Source organism: Pan paniscus, chromosome X (assembly GCF_029289425.2).
Source record: "Pan paniscus chromosome X, NHGRI_mPanPan1-v2.0_pri, whole genome shotgun sequence".
NCBI classification, from domain to species: domain Eukaryota; kingdom Metazoa; phylum Chordata; class Mammalia; order Primates; family Hominidae; genus Pan; species Pan paniscus.
The window spans coordinates 42,568,078-42,585,382 of NC_073272.2; the positions used below are offsets into that span (position 1 = coordinate 42,568,078).

The following is a 17,305-nucleotide window of genomic DNA, read 5'->3' on the forward strand; positions in this document are numbered from 1 at the left end:
CCTACTACATGTGCCTGGCATCAGAAGAGCCAGGGACTCTTTCCTGACCCCCATTTTTCCTCACTGCACTAAGCAGCTCTTCCATACTCATTGTAATTTCAGGTGATAGCTGCCTCTTACTCTCCTACTCTCACTGAAGGTGTGGTTTCTGTTCCTGTTTCTTTCTTTCTTTCTTTCTTTTTTTTTTTTTGAGACAGGATCTCACTGTGTTGCCCAGGCTGGAGTGCAGAGGTATGATCTTGGCTTCTTGGCTCACTGCCACCTCTGCCTCCCGGCTTCAAGTGATTCTCATGCCTCAGCCTCCCAAGTAGCTGGGACGACAGGCACGTGCCACCACGCCCTGGTAATTTTTGTATTTCGCCATGTTGGCCAGGCTGGTCTCAAACTCCTGACTTCAGGTGATCCTCCCACCTTGGCCTCTCAAAGTGCTGGAATTACAGGCATGAGCTACTGCACCCAGCCTCCATTCCTGTTTCTCATTCTCCTTGCTGTATCTGGTTGTTTACAGAGAGGAGAACACAAAGATGATAATTAAGAATATATTCTCTGGAGTAAGACAGGTCTGTGTTTGAATCCAGGCTCTGCTATTCATTAGCTATGTAATCTTAGGCAAGTTATGAAACCACTTTAATTCTCAGTAATGGGATAATAATACTTACCCCAAAATGTTGCCAAGAGGATTAAAGGATATAAATTTCAGTTCTAGGTTCTGTACCAGTCATATAACAAGCTTTCACTGAATGTTAGCTTTTTAAAAATTACTATTAGTACAATAACTATTAAAGAAACTAAATTTGTAACTAAATATCTTTTAGAAAAGAAAGCTCCAGATCCAGATAGTCCAAAATTCTACCAAACATTTAAAGAATAAATAATGCTAATTCTGCAAATCTCTTCCAGAAAGTAGAGGAGAATACTTCCCAACTTATTTTATGAAGGCAGTATTACCATGATGCCAACACCAGATATAGACATTACAAGAAAAGAAAATGACATATTAAGATCCCTTTTGAACATAGATACAAACATTAGTAAATCAAACCAGCAATATATAAAGAGAATAATATCCTGTAACCAAGTGGGGTTTATCCTATGAATGAAAGTCTCATTCAATATGCAAAAATCAATGCAATCCATCATATCAACAAACTAATGAAGAAGAACCATATGATCACATCAAATGATGCAGAAACAGCATTTGTCAAAAGTTAACATCCATTCATGAAAAAACAAAAAACTCTCAGCAAACTAAGAATAGAAAGAAACTTCCTCAACCTAATGAAAGGCATCTATTTAAAAATCTACAGCAAACATCATTGTTAATAATGAAAGATGGAATACTTTGCTTCTAAGATTGGGAAGAAGGCAAGGAAATACACTGTCACTACTCCTATTCGATTTCATACTGGAAGTCCTAGCCAGTGCAATAAGGCAAGAAAAATAAATAAAATGTGTACATATTGAAAAGGAAGAAATAAAACTGTCCTTATTCACAGGTAAGATAATCGTCTATAAAGAAAAGTCAAAGAAATCCACACACACAAAATTCTAGAATTAATAAGGAAGTTCAGCAAGGTTGCAGGATATAAGGTCAACACACAATATTTCTGTACACTAATAATTTGGCAATCAAGTTTCTGTATAATAACAATTTGGAAACAAAATTTTTAAATGCAATTTACGTAGCTCCAAAAAATCTAGGCATAAATCTAACATAAATCTAAAAGTTTAATGACATTGATCTTAGCAATGATTTCTTGGATATGACACCAAAAGCACAGGCAGAAAAACCAAAAATAGACAAGTTAGGGCTATATCAGGGCTGATAAGACAAGTTAGGGCTAAAAAGCTTCTGCACAAAAAAGGAAATAATCAACAGAGTGAAAAGGCAACCTATGGAATGGGAGAAAATATTTTCAAACCATGTATCTGATAAGAGGTTTGTCCAAAATATTAACATGGCATTTGAGGTTGGGGCATGGAAAAATACTGAGGCACTGTGTGTATGTTATTTGTGCATGGGAATGTAACTCCTTGACCCTGAAAACAGGACGAGGAGTGGAGTGTGTGATAAGGAATGCTGTAAACAGCCTCCTGAGAATGCGGTTTGAGTGCTTTTACAAGGCCATAGGTGTCTAATGACCCAACCTCAAAAGGCCATCTAGTGGATGTTCGTAGTTTAACAAGCCCTTTCAATAAATACTTGGCGGACGGATTCTGGGGTGACACTCTTTCTCAGAAGAGTGATCCCCCGCCCTGCTCAGCTGGAATTGTCTGAGAACTCATTCTTGGTGTTCACTACAAGCTATAAGCTCTGCAGAAATAACCTGAATGTCCATCAACACATGAATGGATAAAGAAAATGTGGTACGGTATATATGCCCTTGATGGAATATTATTCATTCCTTAAAAGGAAGGAAATCCTGTCACATGCCACAACATGGATGAACCTGGAGGACATTATGCTAAATGGAATAATGCATTCACAATAAGGACAAATACTGCATGATTCCACCTATATGAAGTATCTAAAGAAGTCAGACTCATTGAAATAGAGAGTAGAATGGTAGCTGCCAAGGACTGGGGGTAGTGGGAAGTGGGAGAGTTGCCATTCAATAAGTATAAAGTTTCACTCATGCAAGATTAAAAATTCCTAGAGATCTACTGTATAGCATTGTGCTTATAGTTAACAATACTGTATTGCACACTTAAAAGTTGTTAAGAGAGTAGATCTTGGACTATGTGGGTTTTTTTTTTTTTACTACAATTTTTTTAAAAGCTGAGGCTAAGCCTGAAGCCATTAACAGCTAAAGGCTGTTAGCTAACTTAACTCCTGGCAGTTGAATGGTAAATTCTTTCTTAAAGATCACAGCAGAACACCTCCATGAACCTTGTGCTGCTCAACATTTTCAATAGCAGTGAGTGAGATGAAGGCACAGAATGATAGACTCTGACATATCTGCAGCTGACTCACAATATGAAGATAGTCTTTTGGTATGGTTTGGATGTTTTGTCCCCTCCAAATCTCATGTTGAAATGTGACCTCCAATGTTGGAGGTGGGCCTGGTTGGGGGTGTTTGGGGCATGGGAGTGGATCCCTCATGAATGTCTTGGTGCTGTTCCCACAATAATGAGTGAGTTCTCACTCTATTAGTTCACATGAGATCTGGTTGTTTAAAGAGCCTGGGACCTTGTCCCTTTCTCTCTCTCTCTTGCCATGTGACACACTGGATCCCCTTTGCCTTCTGCCATGATTGTAAGCTTCCTGAGGCCCTCACCAGAAGCAGATGCTGGCACTGTGCTTCATGTATAGCCTGCAGAACCATGAGCCAAATAAACCTCTTTTCTTTTCAAGTTACCCTGTCTCAGGTATTCCTTTATAGCAACACAAGCGGACCAACACATCCTATTATAGACAACAAAATCAAGTTTGAAAACTTTCTTGATGGCTGGGACAGAGCTGGACTGAATTCAACAAGATGAAATCCCATGAAGGTTAATGAAAGATCTTCCATTTAGGTTTGTGATAACCAATTATATAAGTACTAATGGTGAAATTTTTTTCCATCTATATGCCAGGATCTGAGAGTTTTATTTGACTACAAGACTAAAAATGATGCAAGAATGCGTGCTATGGCTACTTAAAGAGCAAACAAAGACTGGCCACATTAATAAAAGTATTGTGTCTAGAACCAGGGAAGTAATATTCTGTCTGAAGCAGGATGTTCCCTTCTGGGCATCACTATTTAAGAAGGACACTGACAATTTAGATACCATTCAGAAAAGGGTAACCAGGTTCTTGGAAGGTCAACAACAGATGAAGAAATAGGGTCCACTTGTTATGTTATCATAGCACCCTATAGTTTTCCTGTGAGGAATTTATATAACATTGTAAAATAAATAATGTTTTAGTTGTACAAATGTTTTCAAATTTCTTTAACTTTTTATTTTGAGATTATTATAGATTTACAGGAAGTTGCAAAGATGGCACAGAGAGGTCCCATGAGCCCTTTACCTAGTTTACCTTAATGATACATCTTATATATTTATAGCAAAATATCCAAACCAGAAAGAAAATTGACATTGGCACAATGTTTGTGTATAGTTCCGTGCCATTTTGTCACAAGTGTAGATTTGTGTAACCACCACCACCGGTTTTATTGATCTTTTTAAAGAACCAACTCTTTGTTTCATTGATTTTCTCTGTTTTTCTTTTCGATTTTCAGCTTCATTGATTTCTGCTCTTGTCTTTATTCTCTCCTTCCTTCTGCTTGCTTTGGGTTTATTTTGCTCTTATTTTTCTAGGTTCTTGAAGTTGGAGCTTAAATTATTTATTTGAGACTTTTCTTCTTTTCTAATGTAAGCATTTAGTGCTTTAAATTTCCCCCTCAGCACTGCTGTGTACCACAGATTTTTATAGGATGCATTTTCATTTTCACACAGTTCAGTGTATTTTTTAATTTCACCTGTGACTTCCCCTTTGACACATGGATTATTTGGAAGTATTTTGTTTAATTTCCTAGTGTTTGGAGATTTTCCTGTTATCTTTATACTATTGATTTCTAGTTAGTTTACATTGTGGTCAGAGAACACACTGTATGATTTCAATTCTTTTACATCTGTTAAGGTTTGTTTTATGGCCCAGGATATGGCCAATCTTGGTATACATTCCATGGGCACTTGAAAATTATGTGTATTCTGCTTGTTGGATGGAGTGTTCTATAAACATTGATTCCATCCTGTTGGTTGATGTTGGTGTTTTGTTATTCTGTATCCTTGCTGGTTTTCTGTCTAGCTGTTTATTAAATGTTGAGAGAAGAGCTCAACATTTAATTATAGTTGTCTCCAGCTATAATTGTGGATTTTTTTATTTTTCCTTTCAGTTCTGTCAGTTTTTGATTCAAATATTTAGCTGCTCTGTTATTTGGTGCATATACACATAAGAATCTATGTCTTCTTGGTGTATTGAGACTATTATCACTTGTAATGTCAGTCTACGTCCCTGGCAATTTTCTTTTCTCTGCAGTCTACTTTATCTGATATTAATATAGTCATTCTTGCTTTCTTTTGATTAATGTTTGAATTGTATAGCTTTCCTGTGTTTTCTTTTCAATCTACCTATCTCATTATATTTGAATAGTGTTTCTTGTAGATAATATATAGTTGGACCATTTTATTAATCCCCTCTGCCAGTCTCTGTCTTGGAGTTAGTGTATTTAGGCCATTTTAATTTAATATAATTATTGATATGTAGAAGTTTGTCTGCATTTTATTTTTTGTTTTCTGTTTATTCTTTGCTTTCCATTTCTGTTTTCTTTTTCCTGCCTTCCTATGGGTTACTTGAATATTTTTTAGAATTCCATTTTGATTTGTCTATAGTATTATTAAGTGTATCTCCTTATATAGTTTTCTTATTGGTTCTTCTAGGTAATGCATTATATATATTATGTACATAATGTATATACAGTCATGTGCCACATAACAACATTTTAGTCAATGATGGACTGCATATACAGTGGCGTCCCCATAAGATTATAATGGACCTGAAAAATTCCTATCACCTAGTGGCATTGTAGCTGTCCTAATGTCGTAGCACAATGCACGTGTTTGTGGTGATGCTGGTATAAACAAAACTACGCTCTGCCAGTCATGTGAAAGCATAGCACATACCATTATGTGTAGTACATAATACTCAATAATGATAATAAACAACTAAGTTACTGGTTCATGTATTTACTATTTTTTTCATTATATCAAAGTGTACTCCTACTTACATAAAAAAAAGTTAACTGTACAACATCCTCAGGCAGGTCCTTCAGGAGGTATCCCAGAAGAAGGCATTGTTATCATAGGAGATGACAGCTCCATGAATGTTATTGACCTTGAAGATCTTCCAGTGGGACAAGATGTGGAAGTGGAAGACTGTGATATTGATGATTCTGACCCTGTGTAGGCCTAGGCTAATGTGTGTGCTTGGATCTTAGTTTTTAACAAAAAAGTTTAAAAAAAAAAACAAGAAAAATTTTAAAAATAGAAAAACCTTATAGAATAAGAACATAAAGAAAATATTTTGTACAGTTGTATAAAGTGTTTGTGTTTTAAGCTAAGTATTATTACAAAAGAGCCAAAAAGGCCAGGTGCGGTGGCTCACGCCTGTAATCTCAACACTTTGGGAGGCTGAAGTGGGCAGATCACTTGAGGTCAGGGGTTTGAGACCAGGCTGGTCAACATGGCAAAACCCCATCTCTACTAAAAATACAAAAATTAGCCAAGATCGTGCCATTGAACTCCAGCCTTGGCAACAGAGGAAGACTCTGTCTCAAAAAAAAAAGCGTTAAAAGTTTAAAAGTTTATAAAGTAAAAAATTTACAGTAAGCTAAGGTTAATTGATTATTAAAGAAGGAAAAATATTTTTTATAAATTTAGTGTAGCCTAAGTGTGCAGCACGTATAAAGTCTACAGTAGTATACAGTAATGTCTTAGGCCTTCACATTCACTCACCACTCACTCACTGACTCAGTCAAAGCAACTTCCAGTCCTGTAAGCTCCATTCATGATAAGTACTCTATACATGTGTAGCTTTTTTTATGTTTTATACCATATTTTTACTGTACCTTTTCTATGTTTAGATAAACAAATACTTACCATTGTGTTACCATTGCCTACAGTATTCAGTACAGTCACATGCTGCACAGGTTTATAGCCTAGGAGCAATAGGCTATACCATGTAGCCTAGGTGTGTAGTAGGCTATACCATCTAGATTTGTGTAACTACACTCTACAGTGTTTGCACAATGACAAAATCACCTAACAATGCATTTCTCAGAATGTATCCACAACATTAAGGAATGCATGACTATACATAACTTATCACAGTCTACTGATGTCATCATTTCACTAGTTTGAGGGTAGAAATTTTATCTCCCCTTGCATCCCTTTACCCTCCCCAATTTATAATTGTCTTAACTATCTCCTCTACATACATTTAGAATCATATAAGACAGTACTATAATTTTTTCTTCAACCATCAAAGATAATTTATAAAACTCAAGAGAAGGAGAATCTATTGTATTTATCTATATTTTTGCTTTTTTCTTTGTTCTTTCTTCCTTCCTGATATCCCAAGATTCCTTCTTTTATCACAAGAGTTCCTTTGTGTTAGAGAACTTCCTTTACCAAATCTATAGGATTGGTTTACTGGTGATAAATTCTCTTAGTTTTCCTTCATCTGTGAATGTTTTCTTTTTCCTCTTCATTCCTGAAGTATATTTTCATTGCTTATAGAATTTAGGGTTGAGAGTTCTTTTCCCTCAGCACTTGAAAATGGTGTGTCACTTCTTTCTGGCCTCCATGGTTTCTGATGAAAAACTCAGTCATTTAAATTGTTTTTCCCCTACAGATAATATATCATTTCTTTCTAACTGTTTTCAAGAATTTTTCTTTGTCTCTAATTCTCAGAAGTTTTACTATAGTGTGTATTTCTTTTGATTTATCCTGTTTGAGATTCACTCAGCTTTTGAATCTGTATATTTATGTCTTTTGCCAAATTTGGGAAGTTTTCAGCCTCACATTTTTCCTCTCTCCTTTTGGGAACCCGATGACAAGATATTTTGTTACAGTTCTATGTGTCCCTGAGGCTCTATTCTTTTATTGTTCATCCCATTTTTCTCTCTGTTGTTCAGATTTTGTAACTTCTATTTTATATTTTCAAGGTCATTGATTCTTTCTTCTGCCCTTTTCATTCTGCTATGAGCCCATTGAATTGTGTTTTTTAAATTTCAGTTTGTATTTTTCACTTCTAAAATATCCATTTAGTTATTCTTTATATCTTGTATTTCTTTGCTGAGACTTTCTATTTTTTCATTTGTTTCAAGTATGTTTGTAATTTCTTTTTGAAGCATGTTTATGATGGCTGTTTTAAAATCCTTGTCAGATCATTCTAACTTCTTTGTCATCTCAGTGGTGGCATCTATTGATTATCTTTCTCAAGTTGAGATCTTCCTGATCTTTGGTGATTTTCTATTGAAATCTTACATTATGAGGCTTAGAATTTTAGTTAAATGGTGTGTTTTTAACAGACCTCTTCTGGTACCATGTCACCTCATTACTACCATATGGGCATAGACACCCACATTCTCTACTCAGTGTTTGTGGACATTGGAAAAGCAGGAAGGTGGGACCTTGTTACTGCTGGGGTAGGGATGTGAGGTGAGGCTCCCCAGCCAGCCTCTAATGATACTATCCTGGCTGGGAGCAGGAAGAGGACCTCATTACTGCTCCTCTCAATTGCTTCTGTTGACACTAGTAGGGGGTAGCCTCTTTACTGTTGAGCAGTGGTTGAACTCCTGACTCTCCAGTGGGCTTCCTCTGATACCAGCCCAGCAATGGAGGGGAGGGGCCCCTCCATTGCTGGTGGGTGCTGGTGGGCATCCAGGCTCTCCAAGTAGTTTCTACTGACACTAGAGGGATGGCCTATCTTCCCATCCACTGAGGATAAAAGTCCTGGCTCCCCACTTGGCCTTCTCTGATACTCCATGATGGAGATTCAGAACCCCTCATTACAGCCTGGTAAAGGTTGGCATTTCTGGGTTACCAGCTTCTCCATTACCCAGAGTGGGATATATGAGGCAAAAAGAAAACCTAAGAGCTTACCACCATGTCATTTCTCAAGTCCCAAGGTCCCTAGCCAGTCTGCCTTCTCTCCACCTTTCAGAGTCTTCTTATGTTCATCCTAACATATAATATCCAGGGGGTTTAGCTGTACTTTGGTGGAAGGGATACTGGTACATACTTCTACTCCATCTTTCCAGAAGCAGAAGTCAATATGTTCTGATTGTTTCCCTACTTAGACAATGAGGCTCTGTGTTGACAAAGATCATTTCTGTCTTGCTCATTGCTATACCCTCAGCTCTTAACTCAGTGTCTGGTATGTAATTGATGGTCTACAAATATTTGAAAAATGAATAAGCATTTAACCAAAAAAAGACAAAGCTTAGAGAAGACTAGAGAGTTACTTTTGAATATCTAAGGAGGTTTGGAGGTTTTTTGTTTGTTTGTTTTGTTTTGTTTTTGATATAGAGTCTTACCTGTTGCCCAGGCTGGAGAGCAGTGGCATGATCTCGGCTCACTGCAACCTCTGCCTCCTGGGTTCGAGTGATTCTCTGCTTCAGCCTCCCGAGTAGCAGGGATAACAGGTGCGCACCACCACACTAGGCTAATTTTTATATTTTTAGTAGAGATAGGGTTTCACCATGTTGGCCAGGCTGGTCTCGAACTCCTGACCTCAGGTGATCTGCCCGCCTTGGCCTCCCAAAGTGCTGAGATTACAGGCGTGAGCCACCACGCCCAGCCTAAGGAGTTGTTTTCTAGAAAAAGGGTTCAATTTGTTGTGTGGCATTCTCTCCCAAGGATAGAGTAAGAACCAAGAGTGGAAGGAACAGAGAAGGAAGTTTTGCCTGCATTTCTGGTAATTTGCAAAGCCCATTAATTTCCTAAAGACTACAGAAGTGCTGAAGTGAAGAAACTTGCTTAATTTTGTTTAACCTAAGTGTATCTGACCCCCAATTCTCATAACCCCAGTTGATATCTCAAAGGCCACTAGAGTCCATGTAACCCAGGTAAGAAGTGCTGTTCACAAGAGACTTTGGTATTTTTCTCTATCATAATGTATCATAGAAAGGGTATTACAGGGCCGGGCACCGTGGCTCACACCAGTAATCCCAGTACTTTGGGAGGCCGAGGCAGGAGGATCACTTGAGGTCAAGAGTTCGAGACCAGCCTGGCCAACATGGTGAAACCCCATTTCTACTAAAAATACAAAAATTATCTGGGAGTGGTGGTGGGCATGGGTAATCCCAGCTACTTGGGAGGCTGAAGCAAGAAGCAAGAGAATCACTTGAACCCGGGAGGCAGAGTTTGCTGTGAGCTGAGATCGCACCATGGCACTCAAGCCTGGGCAACAGAGTGAGACTCTGAAGGGGAGAGAGAGAGAGAGAGAGAGAGAGAGAGAGAAAGGAAGGAGAGGAGAGGGGAAGAGAGGAGAGGAAAGGAAAGGAAAAGAAAGTCTATTACAGTATTACACTGGTGTTCAAAGCAAGTGTGCCTTCTCAGGAAAACAATTAGATCCTTAACCTTGAATATGAAATGAAACTTCTTGTCTTAGCTTGGATTCTCCTAGAAGCAGACCACAAGACAAAAATATGAGCACAAATTTGGGGAGTACGGAGGGAGATGCTCTCAGGAAATACCGTAAGAAAGTGGGAAAATGAGACAAGAAAGAGAAGGGAAGCTTAAAAGGGTGAGTTATGGGCCGGGCAGATCACGAGGTCAGGAGATTGAGACCATCCAGGCTAACACGGTGAAACCCCATCTCTACTAAAAATACAAAAATTAGCTGGGCATGGTGGCAGGCGCCTGTAGTCCCAGCTACTCGGGAGGCTGAGGCAGGAGAATGGCATGAACCCGGGAGGCGGAGCTTGCAGTGAGCTGAGATCGCGCCACTGCACTCCAGCCTGGGCGACAGAGCGAGACTCCATCTCTTAAAAAAAAAAAAGGGTGAGTTATGAAACATGTTACAGTTATGGGCAACCGAGGCACCATCCCACTGGAGACCTCTGTGAGAAAGTGTAGACTGCACTTTGGGGTTTAGTCGTACATCACACACACACACACACACACACGGTATTTATCCTAAACTCTTTTCCATCTTTGGCTGAGGGCTGCTGCCAGGGGTGTTCACTCTCTGGCACTTCCTGCCTGCCCTGCCTGCAGCTGAGCGCCAGTGCACAGGCAGACTCACAGGTGCTTGCGGTTGGAGGCCTTAGTCTTGTACTGGAAGAGTGAGTGCCAAGGGAATGTGAGTAGGTCAAGGTCAATGTCTGTCACATGTCTGAATTTTTTTTTTTTTCTTTTGAGATGGAGTCTCACTCTGTCGCCCAGGCTGGAATGCAGTGGCACGATCTCAGCTCACTGCACCCTCCACCTCCTGGGTTCAAGCAATTCTCCCGCCTCAGCCTCCCGAGTAGCTAGGACTACAGGGGCCCGCCGTGATGCCCAACTAATTTTTGTATTTTTCGTAAAGACGGGGTTTCACCATGTTGGCCAGGCTGGTCTCAAACTCCTGGGCTCAAACCATCTGCCCGCCTCGGCCTCCAAAGTGCTGGGATTACAGGTGTGAGCCACTGTGCCTGGCGTCTCTGAATTCTAAACATGTCTTTTCTACTTTCTTCTGTGCTCCAGTGTAGTTAAATATACAACCCTGCTGGTAAATTATTTTTGAAGATACTAAAACAAGCTATTTTTTTACTTCTATTTTTTTTTTAAGTCCAGAAGACCCCTGAGAATGACCAAGTGGGCTGCAGTAAGATGGGGCATGCTGGGAAGTACTGGCACCTCAAACCACCTTCCCCTCGGCCTCTGGAATAGCACTGATGCTAGTGAGACAGGCACAGCTGCAGGTACATGGGTCACAGACCCAGCTTCTGAGCTGAGAGCAGTCCAATATAGCAGACAGCCCGTGGCATCTGACATATATGGCAAAGGCAGCTGACTGACCGTGGGACACAGGCAGCATTAGGAGGGCCAAAGATGGATGAACAGAATTCCCTAAAGGTGCTCAGAGCATCTGATGGAAATCCAGGCTTAAGCAATGCTTAGAGAGCCAAGAGGACAGACAGGCAATGGGTGACAGAGTCTTCTGTCTCCAGTAGTTGGAGCCAATCACCAGGAAGGAGTTTTGGCAGCATTCTGGGTTATGGCAAGGAGCCTGCCAAGACTAAGTCAGGAGCCCCAGCCTTAGAGGGCATTAGGAGGCAGACAGGGGCCTAAGGCATGGCCTTAAATACAAGGAACAAATCCAAGACCAAGAGAGGGTCAAGAATAGAACTGTAGCTAAGAACATGTAGAACTGTAGCTTCCAGTTAGGGAAACAAAAACCCCAAGGTCAAGACAATATAAGCAGCAAGGATGCCCTGTTTCCAGGTCCCAGCATATGGGGCTAGGGTTCCTGAGAGTCCAGCTAAGGCCAGAATTTGTCCTAGAGCTGAGAGAAGGCTGCACCAACAGATGGACATCAAGTGGTCCTAGCAGTAGGAGATGAAGTTTTTTGAGACCATGGTCAGGCAAGGCCTGGCTCTCTACTGTGATGTTTGCAGCCAGGTGGTCAGGGGTTCTTGCCAACCAACCCACTCATCCATCCCAATGCCTTCATGGCCTTACACATCCCCTCATCCTCTTGCCCCACTGACGGCCACCCTAGGCCTTTGGAGCACTTGAAAAACAGTGATTATGATCCTGTCCACTGGCCTTGAAATTGGCTGACTTCTGGGATGGAAAATATGGCAGCCAACCATTCCTGTGACACCATCCAGAGCCTCTGCCCTCTGTAATTCACAGGGATAGAATCTGCAGGTCATTCGAAAGGGCCTCTGTTTTTTGTTTTATTTATTTATTTAGAGACAGAGTCTCACTGTGTCCTGAAGTGCAGTGGCGCGATCTTGGCTCACTGCAACCTCCGCCTCCCAGGTTCAAGCAATTCTCCCGCCTCGGCCTCCTGAGTAGCTGGGACCACAGGCGCCCGCCACCATGCCCAGCTAATTTTTATGTTTTTAGTAGAGATGGGGTTTCACCATGTTGGCCAGGCTGGGTCCTCTGTTTTTTAATATTTAAAATCATCTCTCCCCAAATTCCTAAGCTTACATGGTGTTAATGGCCCCTTCTCCCCCTTTCCCTTCAGATGGCACTGTACATATCTATTTTGGTCAGCTTCCTGTTAAAAGTGCTTCCTTTTCTCTTTCTACTTACTCATCTTTTCCCCTCTGCTTGTTTATTTGCTGGGGTTTTTAATTTTTTTTTTCCCTGAGTTTGACCTCAGCCTGCTGTCCCCATCCCCCATGCCCACACTCCTAACCCACAATAAGATTGGGATCGTTTCATTTATACTAAACACATCACCAGCTCTTTATTCTTTGTGGCCCTTTCCTTACCCTTATTTCCTTTTCATTTTGTTTCGGTTTTAATCCTTCATTACCCAGCTTTTCCTGGCAAAGGTCCAAGACCAAACTGCATATTTTTCTAAGCTTTCTCTCTTTTAGTTCTTCTTTCCTTTCTCTCCTCCACCCCTGGCTTCCTGAAAGTCTGCCTCGGGATCCATATTATGTCTTTGTTTTTGCCAATAACAAATACTTCATTTACTGTTTTGAATAAACGATGCTTTTCAGTTACTGGAGCACTTGCTCCTTCTTTGAAAACACTGTATTGGAAGAATCAGATAAACCTCACTGATATTTTGATTGAAATATTTCTGCATTCTCTTCGCAGAATTCCAAGTATGTGGCAACACGCGTGTTTGGAGCCAGACTTCTGAGAAGATGCCCTCAATCACCCACAGCCTCTTTATGAGTTTTCCCCTCCAATGTGACTTCAGTTATTAAGATGTCCCAAGTGATTAGACTCACCAGCAGCCTCCTAAATACTCAGCCAAGGAAACCTGATATGGTGGGGAGAGGCTGTTCGGGGGAGATTACTTGGCAGTAGTAAAAGTCAGAAGCCTTATGTCTGCAGAACTTTGTTCACTTCTCAGAAGTCCTTTGACTGTGTGATATGAGGAAGTCACTCTAAATCTCATTGTCTCTTAACTGCAACACAGAGGCAACAATACCCCATTACAGGAACTCTGTGTGAAAAATATTACAAAATATTAACAAAATGCTTTGAATTCCTTGTATATTTCACCACGTTAGATCTAGCAAACTACCATCCCTCATCTGGGGCAGAGAATTGTTAAGTGTGGTTAGGCCAGCCAGAGGGCAGCCTCAGGCAAGTCCCTGTGAACTTACTAAGGCAGGGAGGGACAAGGGCAGGGGCAAGTTTGGGGTTGGTACAAACCCCTCCCTCTGGGCCTATTCCAGGAATCCAGGAATATTTCTCTAGCAACCTATTATTATTATTGTTGTTGTTGTTTTGAGATGGGGTCTCACTCTGTCACCCAGGCTGGAGTGCAGTGGCGCTATCTCGGCTCACCGCAGCCTCTGCCTCCCGAGTTCAAGCAATTCTCATGCCTCAGTCTCCCCAGTAGCTGGGATAACAGGAGCCCGCCACCATGCTCGGCTAATTTTTGTATTTTTTGTAGAGGTGGGGTTTCACCATGTTGGCCAGGCTGGTCTTGAACTCCTGACCTCAGGTGATCCACCTGCCTTGGCTTCTCAAAGTGCTGGGATTACAGGCGTGAGCCTCCGCGCCCAGCCAGCAACCCATTATTTTATACATCTGAGAGCTCATGATTTTCCACAAACCATTTCTTACTTTCTTTCTTTTAAGAATCGAGGTCTCATTCCGTTGCCCAGGCTGGAGTGCAGTAATGCAGTCATAGCTCACTGCAGCCTCAAACTCCTGAACTCAAGCAATCCGCCTGCCTCAGTCTCCCCAGTAGCTGGGATTACAAGTGTGCACCACCACACCTGGCTCAGAGGCTATATTTCTTTCTTTCTTTCCTTTTTTCACGCTTAATTCACTTTATTTTTCTTGTATAAAAACCCTATGTTGTAGCCACAGCTGGAGCCTGAGTCTGCTGCACGGAGACTCTGGTGTGGGTCAGTGAATTCCTGATAGGGAGACTTGGTAAATACAGTCTCCTTCCAGAGGTCGGGGGTCAGGTAGCTGTAGGTCTTAGAAATGGCATCAAAGGTGGCCTTGGCGAAGTTGCCCAGGGCGGCAGTGCAGCCCCGGGCTGAGGTGTAGCAGTCATCGATACCAGCCATCATAAGCAGCTTCTTAGGCACAGGTGCGGAGACGATGCCAATGCCCCCGGGTGCAGGGATGAGGCGCACCAGCACAGAGCCGCAGCGGCCTGTCACCTTGCAAGGGACGGTGTGGGGCTTGCCGATCTTGTTCCTCCAGTAGCCTCTGCGCACGGGGACAATGGAGAGCTTGGCCAGGATGATGGCCCCACGGATGGCAGTGGCCACCTCCTTGGAGCACTTAACACCCAGACCGACGTGGCCATTGTAGTCCCCGATAGCAACAAACACCTTGAACCTGGTGCGCTGGCGGGCACGGATCTGCTTCTGCACTGGCATAATCTTCAAAACCTCATCCTTGAGAGAGGCCCCCAGGAAAAAGTCAATGATCTCTGATTCCTTAATGGGCAGGGAGAAGAGATATATCTCCCCCAGGGACTTGATCTTCATGTCCTTGACCAAGCGGCCCAACTTGGTGACGGGCATCCACTCCTTATCCTCGGCCTTGCCTCCGCGAGCTCCGCGGCCTCGGCCCCGGCCCCGGCCCCGTCCACGGCCGCGACCCCGGCCCCGGATGCCACTGCCGAAACCTCCGTGGAAGCCACCGCGGTTCCCCATCCCAGGGCCACCAGGGCCTCCGGACCCTCCTCGCTGCACCGGCGTCATCCGCCATTTGGTGTTTTCTCTGAAAAGAAGCTCTTTTTTTTTTTAAATAACATCTTTTATTTGTATACAATTACAAATTACAAACTTGTTTTATTATGTTTTTTCTTATTTATAAAAAAATTTTTTTAGTCAACTTACTCCCTTTTATTTATTTACCAGTAGTTTGCTCTGACAGAATAAATTACAAACTATTGTTTTGCTTAATCCTTTTAACCACCATGTCAGGCACACAGATTGGAGGATATTAGCTCCCATTTTACAGACAAAGAGAGGAAACACAGTACCCATATTTAGTGTAAGACAGCTGGGATATAAGCCTTGGGCTTCCATAGTCACAACTGCTTTTTTTCCATAACTTTGTAATACATCATTTGAAAGTAATCTGATTTCACAATGTTTTACAGCGTAAGAGCAGCATCTATAGCATCTCTTCTTGGAAGTTTACCTCTGGAGAGAACCAATCTAATTACCTCATAAGCTGGCACATTTTAAAGCAGTTACACCTCTAACTTGATTTCCCAGCTATGCTCGAGGGTCCCAGGAACCAAAATTGCAGCCAAACTGATCTGAAAGGAGCAGGGAATAGAATGGTCAAGCATGTTTCCAAGTTTAACCTAGGCCTGGGACATCCTCACCAACTGCTCAGATGGCAAGTAGGGGGCAACTAAGTGAAGGGAGTAGCAGGAAGACCCACTTGGGGTGGACACTGATGAAAAACACAAGCAGTATCAGACCCACTGTTTTCAGGATTAAAATCCCCAGATGCCCAGTTGCTGGTATACTATCTACTATGTCATTACCAGCAGGACAAAGGGTAATACTTATGAAGACTAGAATATGCAAGGAAAAAATTAAGCTGCCTGCCTGTCTGGGGCCTACAAAGCCAAACAGTGCTAATTTCATCCATGCCAAACACAGAAAATTGTTCATTCCTTCCTGATTTGGGTTTTAAGGAAGAGTGCTGATCATCAGAGAAACCAGGTAATTCTATCCTGAAGCCCAGGGGAAGAAATAGTGGCCATTTCCCAGTTATAGATGGTGCAGGGGGCAACACTATCTGCCACCATGAAGGGAAAAAGCTATCTTGGCGAACTTTGGTCTTCACAGGACATGGAACCAGAGTAGCAAGATCAGGGCCTGCGTGACTGATCCTGATTAAGAGCAGGACTTCCTCACATAAGGTACACAAAGGCGGGGCGCGGTTGCTCACGCCTGCAATCCCAGCACCCTGGGAGGCCCAGGCAGGTGGACCACCCAAGGTCAGGAGTTTGAGACCAGCCTGGCCAACATGGTGACACCCTGTTTCCGTCTCTACTAAAAATACAAGAATGAGCCGGGCATGGTGGCACATGCCTGCAATCCCATCCGCTCAGGAGACTGAGGCAGGAAAATCACCCAAACCCAGGAGGTGGAGGCTCAGAGGCTATATTTCTTGTTGCTCAAGTTAATAAGGAGCCAGTGGAGTAGAATAATGATAGAGAGGCAACATAACATGGTGGTTAAGAATATAGATTTAGGAGCCAGATGCCCTGAGTTTGACACCTGTCTCTGCCATGTGATAGCTTTGTGACCTTGGGCAAGTTACTTAACTTCTCTGTGCCTCAGTTTTCTCATCTGTATATTCAGAATAATGTTATGAAGAGTAAGCAAGTTAATATTTGTAAAGGGCCTGTTTGGAACAGTGCCCGGAATATAGTGAAAGGAAAACATTGCCCTAATTCTGACATTTTTAATGTTATAAAATCTTTCTTGGAAATAATTAGGTAAGATATGACAAAGGATTGTTTGAGAAGATAGCCTTCTTGTCTCTATAGCATAAAGAATGTGGCGATGTGGAAAATAAAATATAAACATAGCAAAAATAAAATCAGCGAGGCCATGCGCAATGGCTCACACCTGTAATC

General features: G+C 41.9%; 1 pseudogene; it reads right to left on the reverse strand.

Moving 5' to 3' along the window:
• Positions 1 to 14,474: 14,474 nt before the first annotated feature.
• Positions 14,475 to 15,423, reverse strand: LOC100972697 (small ribosomal subunit protein uS5-like; annotated as a pseudogene).
• Positions 15,424 to 17,305: the final 1,882 nt, after the last annotated feature.